The following is a 23147-nucleotide window of genomic DNA, read 5'->3' as shown; positions in this document are numbered from 1 at the left end:
TCCCAACATTTCATTCAAAATGAACATCTGGCAGAATTAAAATGCAAATACTCACAATCCAACTGTCCCTGTCCAGGCAGAGATGTCTCTGCTTTTCAGGAGAATACTCTGATTATGTTTCTGCTCCCAAATCTCCCCTAGCCCAATGAATTTCAATAAGAGTTAAAAGATGTATCCCTATTTTACTACCCAATGTCCCTATTTATAGCTTTCAAATGTTGGCGGGAGCTATAGAAACTGAAATCAGAAGTCAAATTACAAATGAAAGCGGGTGGGGGTGCGGGCAAGGGCCATTGGGGGGGGGCAGCCTTTGTGCAGTGACCGTGAGGGACGAAGAATGTCTCTCCCCAAAGGGCCCCTCCCCCGGACTGCATCTCTTCTCCCCATTGTTGTCCTTTTCATTTAAAAGCTGCAGCCCGACCCGCGGGCGGGAACGGAAAGGAAACGGAGAGTGAGCGCGAAATGTGCCCGCGGCACGTTCGCCTCCCGCCCGCCGGGTCAGACATCCTGGGGAGAGCCAGGGGGGTGGGAAACGTGCTCCTCTTTACTCCCTGCCCGCGACCAGCCCCGCCACGGGCCGCAGCAAAACCCAGCCCCGCCACCCGCGCGCGGCAGAGCGGGGACCACGCTGCTGCGCTCTGTCCACAGGGGCTCCTCTCGGCTGCGGCGCCATCGGCGAGCTCCCCCACCGCAGGGCCATGAGTCCCAGCCATCCTCAGACAGGGCGACCCCACGTGTCCCGGTTTTATCGGGATCGTTCCGATTCTGGGGCCCACCCCTACCCGCCGAGCAGTGCGCGCCGCAGCCACGCATCTCACCTCCGCAGCCAGGATGGGCTTCGCCTTCAAGGTGTCCCCGCCGCTGTCCTTCGTGGCAGGCGCTGGCCACCGCGGGCTCCGTCGCGTGCGGAGAAGGCCCCGTGGGTTGTGTCCCGCTAGGGAGGAAGGGTCAAAGCGGCGCCTTCTCCTCGCAGCGAGGCGGGCAAGCGGAGCGGGCGGGAGATGCTTAGACGCGACCTTCAGCTGCAGCGTGGACCAGAGAAAGCCGCTTCCTCCTCTTCTTCCCCCTATGGGCTGTTGCACTGCTGAGCAGCTTGCATCAGAGCTACGAGCCACGCACCAAATAACCCACCCACGCGGCCGAGCTGCGTGTGTCTGTATTCATCGTATTAAAACCCGGCCCCTCCGGAGTCCAGCCGGCTTCAGACAGGAGCGAGGGCTCCGGCTCCTCTCCCCCTTTGTGCGCACGTCACTGCGGCTCACAGGCAGCTACCGCCGCCTCCTGCGAGGTGCTGCGGGCCGAGCCCAGAGCATCTCCTGGCCTGCCCCAGGGGCCACGCCAAGAGAGCCGCAGCGGTGTGTTGTCCGAAGGGAGAGGCAGCTTTTGTGTCTGTGCGCTCCCAGACCCCGGGCGGTGTTAATTGCCGCCAGCGGCTGCAGGTCTTAGAGGCAGAGAGAGCCCACCCGCCAGCCCCACCCTCCAGGGGCGAACGATGACACAGGTGGAACTGCATTGTGGGAGGATGATGGTGATGGGAGGAACAGCCGGGCCTTGGAGCGAATTCAGGCTGCCTTTGTCTACCGCTGCAACAAGGAGTGAGTATATGGGCTGGATCTGTGCTTGTAGGGCTGCACCCGCAGGTGGGCTCTGTGGCTTAGCCTAGAGATGTAGCCCACTGTCCTTGCTACAATAGCAGACAGTCATGTTCTGAAAAACAGACAAACCCTTTGTCTGGTTTCCCTATCTTGGGACTTAATAATTGTAGCCCTTCCTGCTCCACTATAGAATTGATCCCACTGTACACCAGGGATGATACACAGAGATAAAGGAAATCTCCATGATTCCATCAGTGTTTTTATTGGCTTCTACAAAATAAGAGAGTGCATTGAGTAATAAATTGTAATACTGTTCATATCCAAATGTTCATACTAATTTCTAATACAGAGCAGTGGGAGAGCATTTAATCTGTGTACGTTATCTGGTTTCATTGACCTAGCTCTTCAGTAAATACTAACTGCAAAGAAACGTCTTAAGTGAAAGCTCTTCTTCCCCTATGTTTTATGCTTTCTTTGCTTTTCTTGAATTTTTGGTGCTGTGACAGTTTTCTTTCAAGAGGAACCGCTTCTTGCAAGAAGAAACTAATTTATATAAAGATTAGTTTCAAATCCCCAAAATAGCTACAGAAAATTCAACATGTGCTGAAACCAATTTCCCAACTCATTCTACCAAACTACATACTAAAAGTTTCCCTTTTTCTTGAAATGCTAACACATTTAGGAGAAATAATATGTATATTAAATATACAGTTGGCATGACATACTTGGATACCTCACAGATGCTCTTTATAAACTATTGTATCCGCTCATTTCAGTAGTTTCTCAGCCTGAAAAATACTTAAGGAATAAAGCAGAAATAAAATTTCATCACCATTAACAAATTTAGACCCAGATCCTATATTCACTGCAACCATGCATACCTTTAGGCATGTAGTCCCATTGATTTCAGTGTGGCCACTCACAGGCTGGAAGTTAAGCTTATGTGTAAGAGTGTTCATATGTAACCCATTCACATTACAGGTCCATCTCCATTGCCTGCTGTGATGTTCCACAGAGGATCTGAGTTATTGCAGCTACAGGTTTCAGAGGGGCAGCCGTATTAGCCTGTACCAGCAAAAGCAATGAGGAGTCCTGATGGCACTTTAGAGACTAACAAATTTATTTGGGCATAAGTTTTCATGGGCTAGAACCCACTTCATCAGACGCATGGAGTGGAAAATACAGGAGCAGGTATAAATACAATTTCAACAATTTCTACCCCACTATCAACCTCAGCCTGGACCAGTCCACACAAGAGGTCCACTTCCTAGACAATACAGTGCTAATAAGCAATGGTCACATAAACACCACCCTATACTGGAAATCTGCTGACCGCTATACTTACCTATATGCCTCCAGCTTTCATCCAGACCACATCACACGACCCATTGTCTACAGCCAAGCTCTAAGATACAACCGCATTTGCTCTGATCCCTCAGACAGAGACAAACACCAACAGGATCTCTATCAAGCATTCTTACAACTACAGTACCCACCTGGTGAAGTGAAGAAACAGATTGACAGAGCCAGATGGGTACCCAGAAGTCACCTACTACAAGACAGGCCCAACAAAGAAAATAACAGAACGCCACTAGCCGTCACTTACAGCCCCCAACTAAAACCTCTCCAGCTCATCGTCAAGGATCTACAACCTATCCTGAAGGATGGTCCCTCACTCTCACAGACCTTGAGGGACAGGCCAGTCCTCGCTTACGGACAGCCCCCCAACCTGAAGCAAATACTCACCAGCAACTACACACCACCCAACAAAAACACCAACCTAGGAACCAAACCCTGCAACAAACCCCAGTGCCAACTCTGTCCACATATCTATTCAAGGGACACCATGATAGGACCTAACTACATCAGTCACATCATCAGGGGCTCGTTCACCTGCACATCTACCATTGTGATATATGCCATCATGTGCCTGCAATGCCCCTCTGCCATGTACATTGGCCAAACTGGACAGTCTCTACGCAAAAGAATAAATGGACACAAATCTGACATCAGGAACCATAACATTCAAACACCAGTAGGAGAACACTTCAGTCTCCCTGGTCACTCAATAACAGACCTAAAAGTGGTAATCCTTCAACAAAAAAACTTCAAAAACAGACTCCAGCGTGAAACTGCAGAACTGGAATTAATTTGCAAACTGGATACCATCAGATTAGGCCTGAATAAAGACTGGGAGTGGTTGGGTCATTACAAAACCTAAACCAAATTTCCCCAATACTAATTTCTCCCTACTGTTATTCACACCTTTCAAATGTCTGAAATGGGCCACTCTCATTACCACTTCAAAAGTTATTTTTCCTCCTCTGGTATCCTGCTGTCAATTGAATTGTCTCATTAGACTGACTTCACACTTGGTAAGGCAACTCACATCTTTTCATGTATTTATACCTGCTCCTGTATTTTCCACTCCATGCATCTGATGAAGTGGGTTCTAGTCCATGAAAGCTTATGCCCAAATAAATTCGTTAGTCTCTAAGGTGCCACAAGGACTCCTCGTTGTTATTACAGCAACAGAGGCTTTGGCGCTTTAGCTCAGGCTGTAGCACCTCATGCTTTTAGTTCTGGAGGTCCCCAGTTTAACCCTGTGTGTGTCAGCTAAGATGGTGGCTGTCAAACTTGCAGGACTGTGGCTTTAAAATAATAATATTTTCTATGCATGTAACATTTTTCATCAATGGGGCCCAAACTACTTTATATAAATTAAAAATAACACTTACTACTTTACTTCTGCAATGTGCTTTACAAACATTCACTAATTAAGCCTCACAGTATCCTCTGAGGCAGATACACATTATGGTCCCCATTTTCCAGATAGGGAAACTGAGGTTAGAGAATAAGTGGCTTGCCCAAAGTCACAAAACAAGGGGGCAGTCTAGAAGCCCTTATGTGAGTAACCTCACTCACTACTGTGATGACCTGCTGGAGTTCCCAGAACTGTGAGTTACTATATTACGCCTCAACCTCAGCAAGTGAAAATTTTGCTACTGCTGAGCTATGTGACAACTCCTTGACACACCAACTTGTCTGCCTTACTGGCAAACTCATCAGGACTCTTGCAGTCCAAACCTAGTCTTGCAGGTAAGAAATAGTGAACTCTAACTCCCAAATTCCCTACAGACATTTCCCTGCAGTGTCCAGCTTCTTTTCTGAACACTGACATAAGTTGTTTACTGCTCCTATAAAGAGACAGTAAACAGCAGCTCATTAATGTAATTGTGGTTTGAAAAACATTCTTATTTCAATCACAGCAATGTATTGGTTATTATTAAAAGTAAAGCAAGCTTATTAATCAAAAAGGCATAGATTTAAGTGATACCAAGTATAAGGAATAAAGACAGAAAGGGTTACAAGCAAACAAAAGTAAAAATACATTTCTAATACTAAAACTTAATTTCAGTCAGTTATAATCTTTGACTAAGCAGGTTTTTCAATTATTGTCAGTTTCCAGAGACTTCACCCACTTGGTTGAAGGAGCCAAGTAATGTTCTTTGATTTCAAGAGCTCTCGCCTCTTTAGTTCCCCCAGTGATGGATGCCAAAATGGCCTTTTCTCTCTCCTTCTTTCTTCCCAAAATTCATTGACTCTGCTTCAAGAGGCAGGAAGGCTTCCTGGGGGTGCAGTCTTCATCACCCATCGAGACAATAAACTTCCCCACTTGTTAGTTTGATGGCTTTGTTTACGTTTTATGTAAATATACCTTCCTTGTCCTCTGGCTGATGGCCAGGCTGGTCAGACAAGTAAATACACATTCCTTTGTCTAGGACAGACTGGCCTTATGTATTGCTTGCCAAACACATTTTAGAAACATAATTTTAGCACATATTTATAAGTCTTTGTGTACACACTGTATATACACCACACAATGATTTTCAGGACCAGCATGTTACCAGTTTGTATATGATACCTTACAGCAGTGGTTCCCAACCTTTTCTCTGCCAGAGCACACCTTGATACCTTTAATTATTGTGAGGAACACCACCAAATTGTCTCCAAATGAACTCACCCTCTTATCGCCTCAGTTTCAGTTGTTTACTGCTCTTGCCATTCACTGTGACAAGTATTTTCAGTCAATTCACACATGCACACCAACAAGACATCAAATTTTATTATATGATGAACAACAAATAATACAAAAATTGTACCAATCGAGAAACATAAACTAACAGTATTATTATGTATCAAGACTTATGATATTACCTTTTCATCTTTGAGGCACTTCTTTTTTGTATGGCTTTGGAAGTGGGCAATGTCAAATGCCAAACTCCAAGTCTGAGATCCAAGCCTAGCACTGAATCTGAAAGGGGAAGTTTTTCAATTTCATTGACTTTGTGTGCACCTAATGTTACTCTCATGATTTCTATTCATGCTGGTAAAATTAATGTTTCTAAGATTGTAGGTGGCTTTTTTGCCTTTGTTACAAGCTCAGCGACCACGTCGCTTGCTTCCAGTGCTTTGTCAGAAACAGTTGCACAGTCTATCATCGGTCAGACTTGCTTTTCATTCTGATCCCTCAGACGCTTAAAAAAAATGATGTCCTTCTTGGCAAGGAATGAATGTTTGCTTGTAAAGTGTCATTTTAACTTACTTGGCACCATGGCATGGTTTGAGAGTTTCTCCCCACACATGGAACATTGTGGAAGACAGCAAGATGGTTCCCCGTAGATGAATATCCATATTGTAGATAGCTGTCACAGAAGTGTCGGTTCACCACTTTCACTTTCTTAATTTTGTGTTCAGCTTCACCACTACAAGTTCATGTGGAACTGCAAAAATCTTTTTTCTTCAAATATTTGTCAATTTTTGGGTCATAAATTTGAAATTCACTGCTGTAACTTTTGAGATTTGTGAGATTTGGAAAACACACTGACCACCACATGACTCCAGTAACATCAAGTTCATTTGAGCGTAGTGTTGCGCCTTTCACAGGCCACTTTTAATTTTGTCTCATGAATATTCATGAGCCAATCCAGAAGGAAGCTGGTAGGGTTAAAATCAAAACAACCATGGTGGCTAACATTAGATTGTGATCTATCTTTTGTGTTAGAATTAACATTTTCAACAGTGGAAACTAACATTAAAGCTAAATATAAGAACTCTGGACAAAAGCATACTCAGTGGAGAAAGTGGCACACACTTGAGAATAATATTTTGGGATAACAAGCAATTAATAATTAATAATTTCTTCTCATTCCCAAAATAGTTTTCCCAAGTGTATATAACTTTCTCCGCTGCTTTTAAATGCAATATAATTAATTATAATTCATTCCAGGTCCGGCTTGTTCTGGCTTTTATCCCAAGTCAAATGTAAATATAAAACTTAGGCTTGAATTCTATGTCTTTTTTATGTACATCATCATCAAAGGCTCATTGCAGCACATTGCATTCATCAGGGCACATCATCTTTGTTTACTTTTTATCCCTCTTAGCATTGCTTTGGGGAATGGAATGTGACACATGCATAATATTTGAAAGGGGCCTCATTCTGGAGAACAAAAGTACAGAATGCAGTCTGGCTCTGACACTAATTAAAATACAAGGGAAATATTAGTTCTCACATGTAGTTTTTCAAAAAATTATGCGGCACACTGGTTGGGAAACACTGCCTTACATGACACCCTTTAGATACAGATTATTGCAACGGTGTGTTAGGTGTAGAGAGTATGTTAGGCCTGACAAGTTGTTGAAACAGAGTGCTGAACCACCAGTAGACCTCTTTATCACAACTACTTCCATGGGTAATGTATGTAGCCCCATTGAAATCTCATAATGAGGGGCCAGGTTCCAAGTCATGGGCAGAACTCCTGACTCAGTCCTGTGCTAAAAGTACCAGACCATGGTCCCTGCCAAAAGCAGATAAGAAAATATTTTTAATTTATTCTTTTATTTAATTAGACTTTAATCCATGTTTCTTTTAAAACGTGAATTGAAAAGAACTTCAAGGAAGTAAGAAATCTACTCAACAGAAACACAGATTACACAGTGTGCATGATCAGATCCAACTGATATTGTGAAGAATAAGAATGCTTTACTTCATTTTTATAAATGAAAACTCAGACATATCAGGTTAGGTATCAGGTATCAGGTTACTGTTTTATATCATTGTGCTACCAAACGTGTAAGTTATCTGGAGAAGGCAATTATAATTTTTTAAAAATTGAGTCTTAAATTTTCAGAGCTATTCTTGGAACTCAAGGTGATTAATTTTTATAAAGTTTGGTAAAATTCTGTTCATCATATCTTAACGCAGCTGGGCAAAAATAATAATACGTTTTACCAATTAAGACATTTTTCATATGAATTTTTGGGACAAGGCTAACATGTTTTACCCTAGGAGAACAACTTCTTTATAAAACCTTACCTCAGCTTTGCTGCAGACTCAGTTCCTTTCATAAGGTCAAGAAAACTAGGTTATAAATGTCAGAATTCTTCCCATTAACCTTTAAACAACATAATCGGGTTTGGAGTTCCAGATACACATATCCACATGCAAGCCTAGATATACATAGTATGCTTGTTTGAATGCCTGATCTCATATCATGCCATAAATAGGGCCTCAGGGTCTCCATTCTATTCTTATGCTACTTAGGGTGGCCAGGTGCCCAGTTTTTGACTGGAAAGTCCCGTCAAAAAGGGGACCTGACAGAGCCCAGTCATATCTACTGACCGGACACCCAAAGTCTGGTTACTGTGGGTGAGGGAGGCAGGGAGGCACTGGGTCATGGTCCACACCAGCCCCTACTCAGCTGGGTCTGCCTTCTACTTGAATCGGGTGGCTGCAGTTCCCAGCTCCCAGCCCTGGCTCCTGATCCAGGAGGGGGAGGGGAAAGGGGAGGAAAAAAGCAGTGAGCGACTGGGGGAGAGGGAAAGAGGAGTGGAGGGGGCAGGGCCTTGGGAGTAGGGGTGGGACCTCGGGGGAAGAAGCATGATAGGGGCGAGGCCTCAGGGGAAGAGGTAGAGCAGGGGAGGTTCCAGCACTCCTGTTGGAATGTCTGGTTTTTAAATATTACCAAGTTGTCAACCCTAACCCTACTTGATCTCTCTCATGTTTTTGACATTGTTAATCATATTCTCCTTGATATTGTGTTAACCTTGTCTTTTGTGACCAAATCTTCTCCCGGTTTTCCTACCTTTTTCTCATTCCTTCAGCGTTTCTTTCAAAAAGTCTGCTTCTCTCCCACTCCCTCTTTGGCCCCACTCTTCTCTCTGTCTATATTCCTTTCCTGTATGATCTCATCCTCAAATATGGCTTCATTATTCTTATGATTCACAAATCTACCTCTCTACTCTAATCCTGTTTCCCTCTCTCCAATTTCATATCTAGGCCTGTCTCTCTCTGACACCTCCTCTTGAATTCCAACCATCCATCAGTTTAAACTTACCTAACTGTAATTGCACTTCTCATCTTTCCTCTGAAACATTCCCTACTCGCTGTTCTATGTCACTAATGACAACACTCCCATCTTTCCTGTTATTGAAGCCCATAATCTGAGGGTTATCTTTAGATCTGCCCTATTTATATTTTAGAAGTGTGAGAAACTTAGCATCCAAATTAATTTCAGAGTTACATTCTGAAATATAATTGTTTTCCTCACAGCTCCTAAAAATTTCTTTTAAAACTGGCTTTCACATCTGTCTATCTTATCTATCTAAAACTATAAATGCATAATAAAAACTATACTTTGAAAAATGAAAACATACTTTATAATTCTTTTGTTGGCTACGTTATCACAATACATTGCCTTATTATGTAAGACACTCTCATCTGGAAGATCAATTACATTATCAGAAAATCTACAATACTGACTTTAGTTTGAGGTATTGCTCTTTAATATGGAGTATTAAACTAAGGGCTGACAGAACTGCGCTTGCTATACTGATGTTAAAACACTGCTGTTGCTACCAGCATTTTAACATGGGTTCCTTGACTTTTATATATAAGGGTTTTTGGTCTAACAAGTGGAGTTATAAAAACATGCTGAATGTGGTAGTCTACAGCATGATTTGGCTAGTATGGTTTTCTGAAAATATCTGCCCACATTCATCAGGGAACCCATGAACCCTGATAACATCAACTGATTAGGCAAGCATTGATGGATCCCCAGGGACGCTTCACCAGTATCAGTGTGGCAGGTTAGGGAAGGTACATGACACTCACATTTTTAAGAACACAGCACTGTTCAGAAAGCTTCAAGCAGGGACGTTCTTTTCTGACCAGCAGATTACCATTGGTGATGCTGATATGCCAATAGTGATTCCATGGGATCTAGCCTACTTCTGGCTCTCCTGGCTCATGAAACCATACACTGGCCACCTTTCACAGTAGCAGCCGTGTTAGTCTGTATCCGCAAAAAGAAAAGGAGTACTTGTTGCACTTTAGAGACTAACCAATTTATTTGAGCATAAGCTTTTGTGAGCTACAGCTCACTTTGTCGGATGCATGCAGTGGAAAATACAGTGGAGAGATTTTATATACACAGAGAACATGAAACAATGGGTGTTACCATACACACTGTAACAAGAGTGATCAGGTAAGGTGAGCTATTACCAGCAGGAGAGCTGAGGGGGGGAACCTTTTGTAGTGATAATCAAGGTGGGCCATTTTCAGCAGTTGACAAGAACATGTGAGGAACAGCAGCGAGAGGGCGGGGGAAATAAACATGGGGAAATAGTTTTACTTTGTGTAATGACACATCCACTCCCAGTCTTTATTCAAGCCTAAGTTAATTGTATCCAATTTGCAAATTAATTCCAATTCAGCAGTCTCTCGTTGGAGTCTGTTTCTGAAGTTTTTTTGTTGAAGAATTGCCACTTTCAGGTCTGTAATCAAGTGACCAAAGAGATTGAAGTGTTCTCCGACTGGTTTTTGAATGTTATAATTCTTGACGTCTGATTTGTGTCCATTCTTTTACGTAGAGACTGTCCAGTTTGGCCAATGTACATGGCAGAGGGGCATTGCAGGCACATGATGGCATATATCACAACGGTAGATGTGCAGATGAACGAGCCCCTGATGGTGTAGCTGATGTGGTTATGGTGTCCCTTGAATAGATATGTGGACAGAGTTGGGAATAGGCCACTTCCACCTTAATTGAATTGGCTCATTAGCACTGACCCCTCACTTAGTAAGGCAGCTCCCATCTTTTCATGTGCTGTGTATTTATACCTGCCTACTGTATTTTCCACTCCATGCAACTACAACTGTGGCTCTCACAGGTCACTTCATGAGAAACTGTAGTCTTCCATGGTGACCCATCGCAGGGAATGGTAGGGGTGTTGATGTAGCCCTTGGTGCCACATAGAATATTGGGGGCTGCAGGGAGTTGCTACCATGGAGTTCTCTAAGGAGAACAGAGGGTGGGAAGTCTGGGATTTTTGGACCTGTAGGGCAGCCAGGGTCTGCAGCATTTGCGTTTGCTGCCTGAGAAGACCCACTGCGTCATCTTGCATCTCCCTTACTTTTTCCTGGGCCTTTCTCCTGTCTGATCTTTCCCTCTCCATGCTGTCATGTTGGCACTTCAGGCCGTATATTTGCAGTCTGATGCAGCACAGGCTTGTAAGATCTCAGCGAACATGTCCTCCCTACTCCTTTTCTTTCTCCTCCTCAGCAGAGTTAGACATTCAGCAAGCACGGAGGTGGATCCTTCAAGGCTGTAACAGCAGCAGCTGCTGGAAAAAAACAGACAGATGTATCATTGGATTTACAGTCACAACAGAAAGATGCACAACACAAGGTGACTCTCTCCTCCCCTGCCTTGCTGTTCACAGTAAGGGTCTTCGTCTTAGGCTCTTCCAAGGTATCCCTGGTGGTTTGCAGGATGCTGGTTGTGTGCAGCTTGTTGTAAAAGTGGCAGGTCTTCCTGGCTCAGTTTCTTCACTTTCACGTAGCACTATTGCTGATTCCTGTTGTATGCCTTTGCTTGAATCCCCATGCAATCTTTTCGCAGATGTCCACGTTTCTGTGACTGGTCTGTAGCTGTGCTTGCACAGCCACTTCTCCTCACAGGCCCAGGAGATCCAATACCTCCCACTTATTCCAGGTAGGAGCATGTTTAATTCGTGGATCACAGTTGCCAACTTTCATACGGTAAATATGCACCCTGACTTTGACAATAAGCCAAAAATCAAACTAATCCCATTTCAAAACAAGGCCAAAACAAGCCAATCCCTAAGAACCCCAACATTCTATGTGAGTAGATCCCCCCGGCGTGCAATCTGGGACTGTGGTGGGCCTGCTGTGCACCCCTGACTCTCTCCCACCCTTGCCCCTGTTTGCCCCTCCTTGCCCCACTTGCCGGGAGCCGATCACAAAAAAGAAGCAGCAAGCTAGAAGCAAAAAACTAGCCAACAAGCAACTCGCAAGCCAATTAAACCAAAAACAAGCCAAATTTCTGCATTTTTTCCCGCAGGTTTGGCATGCCTGGTGTGGAGCTGGCATGGTCAATTGAGTAGTTGCACACAAGAAGGGAGAGTTGCTAGGTGTGCTCGCCAAGGCGGGCAATCAGAAAAATGCATTTAAAAAATGGGGATGGGGTGGAGTTCAAAGGAGTGAAGTTTTCTGGTCTCCATGACCTCTGAGCAGAGGAGTTTATAAATGTGACCAGAACAGTCACTGTTGCAAGGAATGGGGCATTATAGGACAGCAGCTAGATGACTATTAGGGTCGACACAAGTTGCACTGTGTCTACACTTTAAGTGTGTTGACGTGAGTAGGTCAACCATAGCTTCACGCTGTTCGGGGAGGTGGTTTCACAGCATCACTGTGACAGGGTGCTTACATCAGCGGGAGACAAATTTTAGCATAGACACATGCACGAATAGGTCGACGCAAGTCGAATTACATCTACCTAACTTTGTTGGATTCCTCTGAATTTTGGTATACCTCAGGCAGGTGTGGAGTAGGATTAGTGACCCAAATGTAGCCTCATTTGAGTTAGGGGTTGTGGAGATATATGTCCTCTAGCCCAAAATAGCCATTTTTCAAAAAAGTTTCTAGGGTTGTTGTTATAGTTGTCAGTTGTTATTTAAGCAGAGCTAGACATCAAATTATTGATCTGATATGGGTCAAAATGGTCTCATTCTGTCAAGTTTTACCCACTAAATCTTTGGGAAATCCAAATGAGAATAGTATTTAAAAACATGCTCACTTCTTTGCTTGTGTAGATGTGCCATCTGGAAGGATTACAGTGCACATGCACCAGTAAAGTAAAAAAATGAGAGGGTTTCTATGCAGCCACTTTATGATTGCCTGCGTAGTCCAAGGGAATATACCAACACCATTACTCCTGGTGAACACCTTGCCACTGATGTTTCTAGTCTGAACCTTTGTTTACCTATGCAATAAAGATTTAATAGCTCATGTTGCTTACAGAAAGTTGTCTCTGTTATAATATAACATGTTTTATTTTGTGGGTAGGTTTACTGTGAACACAGCAGATTAGTCAGCAGGTGGTCTAGCCAACAATTTTGTTATTTTGGGTGCAGAGGAATCAGAGAACAGGACTTTGTGTGTGTTGGAGGAACAGGGACTTGAAGAAGGGTTACAGCTGTGGAGGGTACGGGAAATGAGAACAGGTGGTAGGCAAGCCTTGCGTTTGTTGTTTGAGAAAAATGCATTTTACTAGCCTTTGCAGAAATGGGATGGGCAGGAGAGGGGGAAATAGAGTGGCTACTTCCTGATTTTGGGGCAGGTGAATGTGATGTTTCCAAAGGTGCCTTGGATGGAGGTTTGGAACTGACAGTGCAGGTACTTTGACCACTGGTGGAAAAGGAATATGTGTGCCCTGTCTTGCCATTGTGTGGATTTTGAGCGATTCCTGGATCAGGGGTCAGAGGATCTTTCTCTCAAAAGTAAAACTAAGTATTTTGAAACAGAAGGCCATCCTTGCCACAAACTTCACCATCCAACCATTATGAAACATGAGCAGGAACACCAATCCACTGTAAGATAATCATCCTTTGCTACAGGCACTGCATGTGAGTCCAGTTATAGGAGGGAGGGAAGTAAGACCAATAGAAATGTTTGTATACCAGGGAGCAAAGACTTCAGAGGGATGCATTCCCTGCTTGCGGGGAGTGTGTGGGGGTGTGTGTGTTAATTTGCATGGGCAACCTTAACTGTGCATTTCCTGGTTTTAAAGACGTTTGAGTTTTGCTCAACTCAATGTTCTGCAAACATACCACCAAGCAACCTTGACTCTGCACTAACATAGGTTTTTGACACTGACTATGATTAAAAAAAATCAAGAAAACTGGTTCTGCCCCTGTGAGCTGATAACTAAGCAATAGATCACTTGGTGGGGGACTTTGATCACCTGATGAAGCTGGTCGGGGTCACCTGACAAAGAAGACGTTGAAGGTTATAAAAGAAAAGACTCTCACTGGCTATTCTGTGGAAAGAGCAGAAGGAGAAGCTGGCTGCAGAACAGAAAGAGACCTTGTATGATTTGGAGGAGAATTTTCACAGGAACAGCAAAAGACACATCTCTGACACCAGGGCTACTCCCCTGCCAAATTTTAAAACCCTGTTCCAATGCATGGAGGTGCTAGAGTTTCTCAATGAAACAGGTGTAAGAAGTTTTTTAGTTTAGGCAAATTTCAAAGTATTTTTTCCCTAACTTTGTGCTTGAAAATGGCTGAACTATTTTAGCTGAAACTTCAGGGAAAAAAATCAGCTTGAGGCAGAAACCTCCATGGAAAATTTCATCCTGAACAGTAAAAGTTTTATGCCGTTTTAAGGAATTGAAAATAGAGCAATCAAATGGAAACCATGGACAACTTTAACTATACCTATGTCACCTATAATAATGAGAAAAGCATCAAGCATGTAACAGCAACAACAAAATAAGAAAATAAAAACTGGTTTAATCTTTCTAATAGCTGCAAATCTTAAACCCAAACACACAAATAGTACACACGGACGGATCGTACACCTTTCACTCTATAAAATTTTATGAAAAATGTACATATATTTAACCAATATCACCAGAGGTGATAATAAAAACAAACAAACAAACAAAAACCTGACCCTACTCTTACTAAACCTTCTACAGGGAAGATGTAATTGCCATAAATAATTTAAAAGGCCTGGAAGCCAGATATTTCCAACATTATATAATTATTACAATCCAAGTAATTTTTTTTATGCTGAGTATATAGTTGCTCTCAGTTGTACAGCTCATTGTTTTGCCTACATGTGCGTATGTAGCTTGTATAGTCATAAGAGTTCCACCCTACTTGTTTGCTTTTCATTTTTCCTGGAAGCAGGAATACGTGTTGCCAAAGTTTAATACAGTATTTCTATATCTGTTTACTTTTCTCCTTGATATACAGCTGTTGTTAAACAGGAACTAATGCTTGTCAGTAATTGGTCAGCTTGTTACAAATACATTAATTAATTGTTACTACTTCCTCTAACAAATTCATGTGATTCACTGTGTCATATTTCAGAATTAGGTAATTAGCTATCTGGAAAAGCAGCAACAAACTCATCTTACACACAGTGCAATAGAAAGAGAACCTGAAGAGAACCCTGCTAACGATCTGGTTTTACAGTCCTTTCACAAGCAAAAATGCCTGTATCAGGACTTTCAAGACTGGCCCTAAACAGAGAGTTTCTTCACATCTCTCCATCCTCCTGTAATTACCCCTTGGAACTTCCTTGATTTTTCTTAACCCAGTGTTCTTTTTTTGCTAAGGGCTAGATTGTACCTTTAGGCATAATCCTTAGCAAGGGCGAAGCATAAACTGCACCACCACAAAAGCAGGCATAATTTCCTCCTTGTTTTCTCTTGCTTCAGGGCACCTCATACAATATATGAGAGCAGATCTGGACCACATCAGAGATTTGTGTCCAAGAGCTGCAATAGTTTCTCTGATTTGTCTGCATGTCTGAATAATTGTGCTGTCCAGCGTATTAGGCAGGCAGAGGCAAGGTTCCACCCACAACATCTCATCTACCTGCTTGGGAGGTGGGAGTGGAATTTGTGCAGCACCCCTGTGGGCCCAGACCCAAGATTTAGTGAGCTCACACAGGGTTGTAAGTGAGGGCTCTTACTCTCTCTTACACTTCTTTGCAAATGTGGAGTCCAAGTTACAGTCTATCCTAAATGTTGTCGTTGGGAGAGTAAATTCAAATATATATATAGATTTGTCTGTGTGTGTGTGAGAATTAGAGGGAGTAGTAACAATTAATTAATATATTTGTAACAAGCTAACCAAATGTATATATTTGCATTGACTGAGCTATATAATCAATAGATCTAGATAATACTTAGTCCTGCCTTGAGTGCAGGGGACCGGACTAGAAGACCTCTCGAGGTCCCTTCCAGTCCTACACTTCCATGATTCTATGGTCTATATATGCATTGATTTATATATATAGAGAAATCAATGCATCCTGAATATTTGTTACTTAATTTGAATATGCTGTTTATGATGTTTAACACTTTCACTGACTTTGTCTCTTATAGCACTATCCTAACTTTGGCATTCCTAATCTCAAAGTTATTATGTTACTAACAAAACTGGTTCCAGAACACTGAATTTACTGGGCAATGTAAGATTTCAATAATATGCATTTTGCAGGTACACTGTTTTGCATCATAGTACTTCAGTTATAAAGAAATTAATTCTTGGGATTAAACTATTATTTATTTTCTCTTATACCAGGGACACGGAGTGGATTTAATAACTCACATCAGCACAAAGTTAATTATATTTATACTTGAGCATCAATACTTTTTGTCACTTAGGAACAGAAAATCTTGCCCTCTGGCTTCCATCCATTGGGATGATTTGAGTCCATATGTTACACAGAATGCTAATTAATACTGTGCAACACAATTCATGCTGGTAAAATGGATTTAGGAGATGTCAACAGACTTTAAGTACATACTGAATATGACATAGTTTTGATGGCACATTCCAGTCTTTCATCCTATATGATTTAAAAACAAATGGTGTGAGAAAAAAATATCCTTGTTCTGAAGTTCACCAAGGCAAGTTGTTAAATAAAACCATTGTTTCCCAAAGGGACCCTGCAGACTTCAGAATGGCCTTTTCTGCAAGTATGGGACCCTATACTATACTGCAATTTTGAAACAGTCCTGTTCAGAAGTTGCAGAAAGATGGCAGTTTTGGGGGGCTTTTTTCCCTTCAAAATGAACGTTCTGTTAGTATACAAGGGAATTTTCCATATCAGTTTTGGTGTACATTCAATGTAACATGCATTGAGTTTCCTTTTTTTCCAGGAGATAATTATATACTTTTCAGGAAAACAGAAATGCTTTCATTTTTAATAGTGATGTGTTATTTCAATAATACTTCTGTGGTACAGAATTATAATAGCTATCAAATATGTATTGCTTCCAGATCTTTCTTCAAAGCCCAGAGTTAAGGAGACTAGCAACCAAAGTCCTGATGATCCCAATCTAGCCCCAGTTCCACCCACTAATCCTAATCATAAATCTAAATCTGATTACTGCATGTGTAGAGAGTTTGCATATGTCAAATTCATCTGAGAATCAAGTTCTGACAGGAAATGAAAATCAAGAAAATAACCCTGAAGTGGACTGTAATAAGACTAACATTTGAATTTTTGATCTTTTTTCGTTTGATCCTTTTTAATGCTTAATACTGCATATCAAGACAGTGTCTCCTATGTAGAAGAGAAAGTTAGCTGACAGAAAATTTCGTGATTATTTTTACATATTCATACTACTTAATAATTATACAGGAATTATTAAAATCTGTTCTGAGATATGAATAGAAATATCTTAGTTGGCCACTGACTGTGAAGCCAAGCAGTAAGTAAGCACTGCAAGAGGCACTGTGAACATTATTACATCATATGATTCCATCTCACACATCCGCTGAAGTGAGCTGTAGCTCACGAAAGCTTATGCTCAAATAAATTGGTTAGTCTCTAAGGTGCCACAAGTACTCCTTTTCTTTTTGCGAATACAGACTAACACGGCTGCTACTCTGAAACATAGCACATGTTGTTATTCTTTATCAAATTATCCAGCTCCCCAGATCACTGTTGTCTGCAATCATGAAGGATATGGATGGTTAGTCCTGGAGACTGAGGTTCAGATAGATTGTAAACTCTTTGGGCAGGGACTCTCTGTGTTCTGTATTTGTACAGCACCTAGCATCATGGTATCCTCATCCATATTTTGGGCTCCTAGGCACTATGATAATACAAATAAATCATAATAATCATAGTCTTAGTCTTTCTGACACTATCCTGCCATTAAGGCTCAACCCTGTTCTGAACGCTCAACCTCTAAGAGTGAGAAGATGTTTCTATAAATATATTCATTTTGGCAATCTCAGAAGCAAATGTTCACTGTTAAAGACCATCTTGTGAGGAATTCTTTTACTGGCACAGCTGGCGTAATGTCTGGTAATATTTATAAGAGTCATTAAAAACTGAAAACGCAGCTTGTTCTGAGAGGTTAGGTCACCCAGTCCCTGTTAAATGCATTCTCGTGATTTAACGTGGTTTTCCATGGTTGGTCTGATTTGGCCAGTTGGAAGTTAGGTATCCTGCATGGATTAGCAGTTCTTTTAACCATGTTGTGATACAACACACAGACAGACAGACAGACACCACACACACACAGATCTTTTGGTAATCATCCAGACATAATTCTGTAATAGTGCTAGGCAGGAGTAGTGGCCATGGAGTAGTGACCCACTACATTCTTTGAGGAAGGGTTCTCCCCAACTCTCGCTTTGCCCTGTGGAGTTCTGCAGCAGCTGGCTGGGTTACTTGCTAGGCACTGGAGGAAGCACTTGGACCCTTGTTTTATAAAACTTTAACATACATTCCTTACATATGTGTGTGTAAGATGACTTGCATAGAAGATGATCCCTAATTTAGGCCCCAGTCCAGGAAACACTTAAACACACGCATTGAAGTCAAAGGAGTGCTTACCTGCTTAAAGTTAAGCATGTGCTTACATGCTTTGCTAGTTTGGGGCTTTAGAGTCCAAACCTGAGGCAGTTGAAGTCGATGTGAATTTTGCCATTAACTTCAAAGGGAGCAGGTTCAAGCACTGGTGACATATAAACTGAACTCCCCAAAACTTACTATGACTTACTAGGTCAGGTTAAGTTACTGTCTCTCATTGGGGCCCCTCTGTAGTTGTTCCCTCCCCAACTGTTACTTCTCCCCCAAAAGTCCCACACAAACCTGCACACAGCTGTAATATCTGTCAGCCACCTCCTGTTTCATACATGGCTCTGCATATCGTTCGTGGAGAATCTTTGCTGCCTCCAGATTCCTTGGAGCTCCTGGCTAGGCATGCGGCCCCTGCATCCAGCTTCCCTGCTGCTCCTAGCTAGCTATGCACTTGCTGCACCCCAGAGCATGGCAACTTGCTGGTTCAGGACCTTTCCCATCTCATTACCTGCCCAGGAGAAGGGGAAGTACATTGAAGAGGCTGATTGGAGTTATAATCCCCAACTTAGCAGATCCATCACCAGGGCATTTGAAAGTCAATTCCTTTGGTCTTGTGATATCTACAACTAAGTGAGGTCACTCTCAAGCAATGTCTTCACTGCAGAGACTGCACTGGGCTCTTACTTGGGTGTTGCCCCTAACTCCTCTCCTGTCCACACACAAAAAACATTCAAAGTGGAGCTTTGAACCACAGTTGCCAATTTTCACACGGTAAATAAGCACCCCCGACTTTCACAATAAGCCAAAAATCAAGCTAATCCCATTTCAAAACAAGGCCAAAACAAGCCAATCCCTAAGAACCCCAACACCCTATATGACTAGATCCCCCGGCGTGCAATCTGGGACTGTCGTGGGTCTGCTGTGCACCCATGACTCTCTCCCCACCTTGCTCCTTCTTGCCCTCCCTTGCCGGGAGCCAATCAAAAAAAGAAACAACAGGCTACAACAAGCTACAAGCCAAACAAGCAACAAGCTACAAGCCAAAAACTAGCCAACAAGCAACTTACAAGCCAATTAAGCCAAAAATAAGCCCAATTTCTGCATTTTTTTTTTGCAGGTTTGGCATGTCTGCTTTGAACCTGGGCTAGCTGGCATAGCTGGGGGCGTGGGTTAGGGTTAGAGCCTGGGTTCTGCTTTCATTCGAGCTAATATCCTGCCCACTTTGTAGTGAGGATGCAGGCTGAATCATTTGAGTGCTGATAGTCTCCAGTGCCTTCCCACAGTCCCCCGGGTGTACCCAGAAAAATGGACAAATTCTTCCCCAATTCACTGGGAAAGAATCATAGAGCAGCTCAGCTATCTGCAGCACAAAGAACCAGGGGATATGCCCCCAGAAATCCTAGTGACACCCCTGAGTGAGCACCAGTGAAGAGACAGTAACTCAAGTACTACTTTGCATTGTGTCTGCTCACACCTGGGATAGGCTAATCCTGGTGCTCAGACCTGTGTGCAGATCACCCAAGTTACCTCTGCTGTGAAGGCTTACCCTGAGAATGAGGTTTATATTTCCTTTTGTTTGCTGTGGAGAAGCCTCCAGTGGTTTGTAGTAGGAGCTGGGAGCTGGGTCTGCCCACATTTGCTTAGATTTTTTTCATCACAATCAACTGTACCATTGAGAACAAATATTTACATTGCAATAAAACAAGCTCAGACTGTAATAATGAAACTTACAATAATGGTGTCTGACTTTTAGACCTTTTTAATAATCTATGGCCATTACTTCTTCTCTGTGGAAAGTTTAATCAGAGTAGTTATCAGTGTTTTATGGATTTTTTATTGTCACTTCAGGTAGTACTGTAAAATATATGTTATTTTTAATAAAAATGATTGGAAGTGAAATATGTGTGGTCCAGCTAATGCAAAGATTAGACTGTATAGCTACACTTTAGACTAAAAATGCCTCAGAGCGTAGTCCATCTCCACTTTTGTGTCTTGTAAAGTACTGAGCATGCTGCCAACAACGATAGTAATCAGTTTCTAAGATGACACCAATTAATGATTGGAACATAAGAACTGTCATACTGGGTCAGACCAATGGTCTGTCTATCCCAGTCTCCTGTCTCCGACAGTGGCCAGTACCAGAGGTTCAAGGAGAGTCTACAAAACAGTAAAATTTTGGAGCACTCCACTCCTGTCTTCTGTGGCACTCTGTACCTCAGAGCAGCACCCTGTAACCCCTATATTTATCATTCATATATAATTATGATATATTTCATACAAAGCATGCCATGAAGGATATCATGTGAAAGGTCATGATCTGCCGAAACACATTGTTCTGTCAAAATATGTATTTCATTAGTGTATATGAAGTTATGATATTTTGCTATATGATTTTAGTGAAATATGTTGTAAGTATATTCACTTGTAGTCTCCACTACAAGGGTGGTGACCCCTGGCCAGAAGGTTGTTAAATCACTGTTAATGAGCAGGGAGTTGTTGTACAGGCACCATACAATGGGGACTTCTCAACTCTGTGACTCAGTTGCACAAGACCACACCAGGGGGATTGCTCAACTCTGTCTCAGCAAAGCCCACCAGAACATGTCTAGGCTAGTATTTTCCCAGCACATGGACTGAGGGTATAAATTAAAGGACAGTAGCATCATGCCTTTGCCTTTCTCCTCCTTCACCTACACAGGAAGCAACAAGAACGCTGGGAAGACAAAGACTTCAACTGAGGAGACTGATCCAAGGCTTAAGGGAGAAGCCTGTGTATAAAGAAATATAAAATCCACTGGGGTGAGAAAACTGCTTGATCCAAACACTGCCCAGTGTAATAAGGTTTAAGATTTAGACTGTGCACTTACCTTTTATTTCCTTTGGTAACTATCTCTGATCTTTTGTGCCTACCACTTATAATCACTTAAAATCTATCTTTCTGTAGTTAATACATTTGTTTTATATTTTACGTGGTTGAAGTGCTTGGGAAATCTCAGCTTAGTTTACAAAGGCTTGTGTATTTCCTCTCCACATTGACGGAGGGGCAGACTGGGTAATAAACTTACACTGGTCAAGCTTCTGACCAGGGCAAGACAGTACAGTTCTGGAGTGCAAGTCTGGGGGCTTGGGAGATTTTCTGGTGCCTTTCTCTGTGTGATTCATGAGTGGCTCTGGGAGCTTTCATGCAATCTAGCTGGGTGTGGGGTTCCACATGTTGTTGTGCTGAGTGATAACAGCACCTGGAGGGTTTGCTGCTTGTCACTAACAAAACATTGTGAGAAACAGCCCAGGCTGGAGAGTTAAGGGGGAACAATGGTAACCCAGTTCCAGGTTGTACCCCGGGGATACTGTCACACTTCCCCTCCTGGTTTAGGATCACCCCGAGCATGGGGTTACGTCCCTGACCATCTTGATTAAGAGGCACTGATGGACCTATCCTCTCTGAATTTATTAGTTCTTTTTTTAACCCAGTTATACATTTGGCCATCACAACATCCCATGGCAACGAGTTCCACAGGTTAATTGTACATTGTATGAAAAAAACACTTTCTCTTGTTTGTTTTAAACCTGCTGCCTTTTAATTTCATTAGTTGACCCCTGGTTTTTGTATGGTAGAAAGGGTAAATAACACTTCTCTATTCACTTTTTCCACACCATTCATGATTTTAATATCTCTGTCATGTCCCTCCTTCATCATACCTTTTCTAAACTGAACAGCCCTAATCTTTTTAATCTCTCCTCGTATGGAAGCCGTTCCATACTCTTGATACTCTTTGTTGCCTTTCTCTGAACCTTTTCCAGTTCCACTGTATTCTTTTTGAGATGGGAAGAACTGGACACTATTCCAGGTGTGGATGCACCATCGATTTTTATACTGGCATTATGATATTTTCTGTCTTATTTTCTCTTTCCTAATGGTTTGAGTGGTAACAGCTCATTTAGAACTCATCATTGTACACGTGTAGTTGGGATTATTTTTTTCAGTGTGCGTTACTTTGCACTTACCAGTGTTGAATTTCATCTGCCATTTTGTTGCCCAGTCATCCAGTTTAGTGAGATCCTTTGGAACTCTTCACAGTCAGCTTTGGACTTAACTATCTTGAATAATTTTGTACCATCTGCGAACTTTGCCACTTCACTATTCACTCTTTTTTCCAGATCATTAATGAATATGTTGAACAGCACAGGTCCCAGTGTAGATCCTTGGGGGATCTTGCTGTTTACCTCTCTCCATTGTGAAAACTGATAATTAGTTCCTATCTTTTGATTCCTATCTTTTACCAGCTACTGATTCATGAATGGACTTTCCCTCTTATCTCATGACTACTTCCTTTGCTTAAGAGCCTTTGGTGAGGGACCTTGCCAAAGGCTTTATGAAAGTCCAAGTACATTATATCCACTTGATCGCCCTTGTCCACATGCTTGTCGACACTCTCAAAGACATGAGTTCCCTTTACAAAAGCCAAGATGACTCTTCCCCAACAAATCATGTTCATCTAGGTGTCTGATAGATCTGTTCTTTACTACAGTTTCTACCAGTTTGTCCGGTACTGAAGTTAGGTTCACCAGCCATTAATTGCCAGGATTGCCTCTAGAGACATGTTTAAAAATCGATGTTACGTTAG

The 23147-nt window shown here is 42.3% G+C and overlaps 1 protein-coding gene across 1 annotated transcript in view; it reads right to left on the bottom strand.

Annotated features, from left to right (window-relative positions):
- Positions 1-1498, bottom strand: part of SLC38A1 (solute carrier family 38 member 1) — a 62672-nt gene extending 61174 nt beyond the window's left edge. The window contains exon 1 of the mRNA XM_074942165.1: positions 819-1498. The gene's annotated coding sequence lies outside the window, so the exon portion shown is untranslated. The remainder of the gene's footprint in view (positions 1-818) is intronic.
- Between the last annotated feature and the right edge of the window lie 21649 nt (positions 1499-23147).

Source organism: Natator depressus, chromosome 1 (genome assembly GCF_965152275.1).
Source record: "Natator depressus isolate rNatDep1 chromosome 1, rNatDep2.hap1, whole genome shotgun sequence".
NCBI classification, from domain to species: Eukaryota; Metazoa; Chordata; order Testudines; family Cheloniidae; genus Natator; species Natator depressus.
This window is presented reverse-complemented; position numbering and strand designations above follow the sequence as displayed.